Raw genomic sequence first — 6,000 nt, forward strand, 5'->3', positions numbered from 1 at the left:
TTTTATATTTTAATTGTCTCTATATTGTTTTTCCAAATTTGAATTAAAGTATGCATTAATTAGTTCTGACAAAGTAAAAAAATTATATACAAATCATTAATATATGATCACAATATTATGCACGTTCTATGTACTATATATGCGCCCATATATTTAATTAAATGCATAAATAAATAGATTTTTTCTCAAACAAAAAAGGTTTTTGTACAGTAGATTTATTGCTATTTAAAAATAGTCTAATTTTATTAATAATACTATATAATTGTATATTACATAAACTAAACCTTAAGAATAATATTACTTCATAAATACATGTTCCATTTTGATCCAACATAGATTAAAAAAACATAAAGGAAACAGATTGAAAAAATTAGTGATATATGGATCATACCTTTATGCACTAGTGTTATAAAATAAGAGCAATAATAAGTTAGTAGAATGTGAGGTTCACTATTGAAAATAATAAAAATGAAATATAACAACTAATAAGGGACGGACCAAAATGAAAAACTTAGACCCATAATAAGGAACGGGGGAGTATTTTAAAAGGATAATTAAAAATGTAAATTCATAAAGTAGGTTTAAAAAATCTTAAACGAACATTGTGGTGTCTTCTTCTTATTCCAAAAATATTACTATCTTGATAGGCATTATAGTTCGGCTCAAAGAAAAGAATATTTGTAGTATTATCAATTCCTTCCTATAGTAGTCGAAGTAGGCCATGATTCCTGCTAATTAAGTAATGACGTGATTGGACGTGTATATATAAGAAACTTTAATAATATAAGCTTTTTATACTCCGAGACAATCAAAATAACAAATTACATGCAAATCAAGGTTATATATATATAGGGTCATGATCTATGGCAAGCACCTCTTAACCATATAACTAGAGAACAAATCATAGCCACAAGATCAAGAAAATCAAGGGCTAGTATTAATACATGTAATTTTCTAATTTAAGGAGAAATTAATTCCCTCAATCACAAATTTACTCTACAATAACAAGGCGGGGGTATAATTGTCATTGCAGCCAAAATAATGTCATTGGCAAATTCACAAATTCAATTCGTTTGAGAACGAATTCTTTGTTGAGCTCCGAGAATCTGAGCAAGCGGAAGCAGGCGGCGGAGAAGAAGCCATACCGCGGGATTCAGATGCGCAAGTGGGGGATATGGGTGGCGGAGATCAGGGAGCCCAACAAGCGCTCCAGAATCTGGCCGGGCTCCTACTCCTCCCACGTCGCCACCGCCCGCGCATACGACACTGCCTTCTCCTCCTCCGCGGCCCCACCGCCCGCCTCAACTTCCCCGACTGCGTCCCCGAGTACTGCCACCAGGACCTCTCCGCCACCGCCATCAGGAAGAAGGCCACCGAGGATGTTGTACTGTACTGTAAATGCTTCAGAAAGAAGGGGATTATCTCATACGTGGCTAAGTTGTGTTGATGAATTGATAAAATGTGAAGTTTGGCAGTGCTTATATTGCTTGTATAATGTTTTGAGGCTCAAATCTTTGGTTGCTCATCCTCTCTGTAAAAAGCAAGTAATTTGCATAATGAATAAGGAAGGGTACTTGTGGATGTGATTTTACTTCACTCTTTTGTGAACAGTAAAATCAAAATAAGAGTGATGTCTTTTGTGAACAAGAGTGAAGTAAAATCAGAGTAAGAGTAATGTGTTTTGTGAACAAGAGTGAAGTAAAATCAGAATAAGAGTGCTGTGTTTTGTGAACAAGAGTGAAGTAAAATCAGAATAAGAGTGATGTGTTTTGTGAACAAGAGTGAAGTAAAATCAGAGTAAGAGTGATGTGTTTTGTGAACAAGAGTGAAGTGAAATCAGAACAAGAGTGATGTGTTTTGTGAACAAGAGTGAAGTAAAATCAGAATAAGAGTGAAGTAAAATCAGAATAAGAGTGATGTGTTTTGTGAACAAGAGTGAAGTGAAATCAGAACAAGAGTGATGTGTTTTGTGAACAAGAGTGAAGTGAAATCAGAACAAGAGTGATGTGTTTTGTGAACAAGAGTGAAGTAAAATCATAATAAGAGTGATGTGTTTTGTGAACAAGAGTGAAGTAAAATCATAATAAGAGTGATGTGTTTTGTGAACAAGAGTGAAGTAAAATCATAATAAGAGTGATGTGTTATGTGAACAAGAGTGAAGTAAAATCAGAACAAGAGTGATGTGTTTTGTGAACAAGAGTGAAGTAAAATCACAATAAGAGTGATGTATTTTGTAAACAAGAGTGAAGCGTTTCGTAAACAAGAGTGAAGTAAAATCAGAACAAGAGTGATGTGTTTTGTGAACAAGAGTGAAGTAAAATAAGAACAAGAGTGAAGTGAAATCAGAACAAGAGTGATGTGTTTTGTGAACAAGAGTGAAGTGAAATCAGAACAAGAGTGATGTGTTTTGTGAACAAGAGTGAAGTAAAATCATAATAAAAGTGATGTGTTTTGTAAACAAGAGTGAAGTAAAATCAGAATAAGAGTGATGTGTTTTGTAAACAAGAGTGAAGTAAAATCATAATAAGAGTGATGTGTTTTGTGAATACCAGTGAAGTAAAATTATAATAAGAGCGATGTGTTTTGTAAACAAGAGTGAAGTAAAATCATGCTAAGAGTGATGTGTTTTATAAACAAGAGTGAAGTAAAATCATGCTAAGAGTGATTTATTTTATTTTTTACCAATGAGCACGTATTATTTTTATGGCACGCTGATTTTCTATAGCTTATGATAATGTTAAGTACTGTTAATCGAACTAAACACCAATGGACCGTCAATAAGCACCACAAATGACAAATCATTAATTTTATAAACGAAATATGCTTTCAAAATGCCTTAGAATTGCAGAATATCATCACGGGAAACTCAGTCCCGAAAGATGGTGTAATTTGATAAGAGATTTCATCACAGGCAACTCAAAATCCAAATCTATTTCATCACAGCTCCGGCAGCAGATATTTCATCACAGACAACTCAAAATCCAAATTGATGGGGTACGTACTAAACAAGCCCAATAGCAGTGACGGCCCATCAGCCCAAAGCCCAAGGAAGAGTATCAGTTCGGCATTACCAAAGAGTTCGGCCCCAACCTACAGCTCGGTAAAAGCCGACCAATCAAGCTCTACTCTCAGATTGGCAAAAGTTGCTCGGCAATAGCTCAGCAGTTCGGTCCCCAAGGAAGAGTATCAGTTCGGCATTACCAAAGAGTTCGGCCCCAGCCTACAGCTCGGTAAAAGCCGACCAATCAAGCTCTACTCTCAGATTGGCAAAAGCTGCTCGGCAATAGTTCAGCAGTTCGGTCTCATTATTCGACCGAACTGGGAGATAGTGGACTCATGCAGAATCTCCACGACCTCCACTACACGATCTATTTAGTGGTGGACCCATGCAGGATCTCATGACCTCCACGACATCCACGATCTAATTAGTGATGATGTAAGCCACGACCTAATTAGTGATGATGTAAGCCACGACCTAGTCAGTGGTGATGCAAGCCACGATCTTAGTTCAATGTATAAATAGAACTTAGATCAGATAGACTAGGAAGAGGAAAAAGGGAGAAAAGAGCTCCCGAGACATCAAATATCATATAGCAAGTCTGTATTTGTAAGCTGGAAAACCAGATCAAGCAATACAATCTTGCCCTCCTTTCTTCCCGTGGACGTAGATTTACCTCAGTAAATCGAACCACGTAATTCCTTGTGTCGTAATCTACATTCATTACCTGCATTTACTACCATCAAAAATTCGCCCAACCATCACTGGCGCCGTCTGTGGGAAACAGAGAACCAAATTTGTGATAAAGCGAATTTTTGACCCTTTTTCCACCCAAAAAAAAAAAAAATGCATACCAGATCACATAACACCCATAATACCGTTCGTGATAACCCTGAGGAAGCTAGTCCAACCCGCAGGTCTGGAAAACAGCCTCGGGAGAAATCTACTTCCAGTTCTCACGGAGAAGGAACAAGCCGCTCAAAGACTCATCGCACCGAGTCTTCCCAGCAGCCCGATTTGAACGAGGCTGTCAAATTGTTTTTGGCCGAGAAGCAGGAAGAGTTCTTAATTTTCCTGCAAAAGAGCCAAAAGCCGGAGACGAAAACGGTGGATTCTCCCTCCTCATCCAGACATGAAAGTCACTACCGCAGTAGTGCTGTGTCTTCCAGGAAGAAGAATCCTCAACCCCGACATGTTCCTGTTCCTCCTCGGTACCGGAATCACAGGAGAACTCCATCTCCTCCATACCGAAGAGATGTCGGGTTCGCCATGTACGGAGCATTGAAGACTCCGTTCTCGGACGATATCACCCGAACTCCCTTGCCACAGAACTACCGAACTCCGTCAATGACTTATGACGGGTTAGTGAATCCTCATGACTTCCTGGGACGCTATCAGTATAACATGGCGAACCAGGGTCTCAATGAGGTCCATATGTGCAAGCTGTTTCCCGAGCTGCTTATCGGGAACGCAAGAAGGTGGTTCGATAGCCTCCCCAAAGGCAGCATTAGATCTTACCGAGATCTAATGGATGCTTTCCACAGGAGGTTCTTTCAGAAAGCGGAAGCCCGAATCACTTCGGCTCAGCTGCTTTCTATACGTCAAGGTCGTGACGAAAAGATCAGCGACTTTATGACGAGGTTCCACAAGGAATGCCTACAAGTAGATGATCTCAATGATCTACTTGTCATTTCGGCATTCCAAAATGGAATCCTGCCCGGAGCTCTCTACAGAAAGCTCGTGGAATGCAGTCCGCAAACAGCTCAAGAGATGTGGGACATTGCGGACCAGTTCTCCCGTGCCGATGAGGCAGACCGTCGCAAACGGTCTTTAGACAGCTCATCCCGAGGAGACGGGAGGAAGCCCGATCATAGCGATCAGGGACATCCTCGCCGAACTCCTTTTGGCGATCAGGGACATCCTCGCCGAACTCCTTTTGGCGATCAGGGACTTCCTCGCCGAACTCCTTCCCCACTAAAGGAGGGATAGCGGTCATCCGAGGTGATCAAAAAAGAGCGAGTGTTTACAGATTGCGCTTAAAAGTGCCGAGCAATCAGATCGGCACCATCAAGCATAGCAATCACAGCAGCCGGAGTCAGAGGCAGGCGAAATGACCGAAGTCACACCGGAGCCGAACTCAATGGTGTACGGCACTGAAGCCGTGATTCCGGTTGAGATCGGCGTACCCAGTCCCTGAACTCTAAATTTCTCCTCAGAAATGAATGATGACGGACTGAGAGCCGAACTAGATCTGGCCGAAGAAAGAAGAGATTTGGCCTGCATAAAAGCAGCCAAGTACAAGGAGCAAGTAGCCCGGTATTATAACCAAAAGGTGAAAAAGCTGCAATTTCAAGTGGGAGATCTCGTCTTGAGAAACAACGAAGTAAGCCGAGCAGAAAAGCTGGGCAAACTCGAACCCACATGGGAAGGTCCATATCGGGTGTCAGAAGTCCTCGGCAAAGGGTCTTACAAATTGACTCACATGTCAGGAGAACAAGCACCCCGAACATGGTACATTTCCAACCTCAAGAAGTTCCATTTGTAAGAGACAGTCCGGTCAGTCAGTCTTGTGTCTAGTTCGGTCCTAGGGGTATATGCTTGCTTTGTTTCTTGTGCGTTTTGTTTGTCTATGTGCGTTTTGTCTGTCTATGTGCGTGTCGTCTCTTACAAATGTTACTGAGGTATCTTGTTCTTCGAAGGCTGATCCCCTTTTTAGAACATATATAAGCCAACGATTGTGAGTCCAAGCTTCTAAGGAGGATACAAGACCACAATTCAGCTTAAGAAACAAGCAGTCCGTCTGAAACGAACTGCAACAAAGGGAAAGTCCGATCCACGCGATAAAACTCGCCGAATTAGGACAAGGGAAAGTCCGATCCACGCGATAAAACTCGCCGAATTAGGACAAGGGAAAGTCCGATCCCCAAATTAGGACAAGGGAAAGTCCGATCCGAGCGATAAAACTCGCCAAATTAGGACACAAGCTTAGTCCGGTCAAAGAA

The 6,000-nt window shown here is 40.9% G+C and overlaps 1 non-coding gene across 1 annotated transcript; it reads right to left on the reverse strand.

Moving 5' to 3' along the window:
• Nucleotides 1-2,831: 2,831 nt before the first annotated feature.
• LOC121773087 lies at nucleotides 2,832-2,915 on the reverse strand. The gene has a single exon (XR_006044660.1). It is a non-coding gene; the product is annotated as a small nucleolar RNA SNORD96 family (small nucleolar RNA).
• Between the last annotated feature and the right edge of the window lie 3,085 nt (nucleotides 2,916-6,000).

Source organism: Salvia splendens, chromosome 16 (genome assembly GCF_004379255.2).
Source record: "Salvia splendens isolate huo1 chromosome 16, SspV2, whole genome shotgun sequence".
Taxonomy (NCBI): domain Eukaryota; kingdom Viridiplantae; phylum Streptophyta; class Magnoliopsida; order Lamiales; family Lamiaceae; genus Salvia; species Salvia splendens.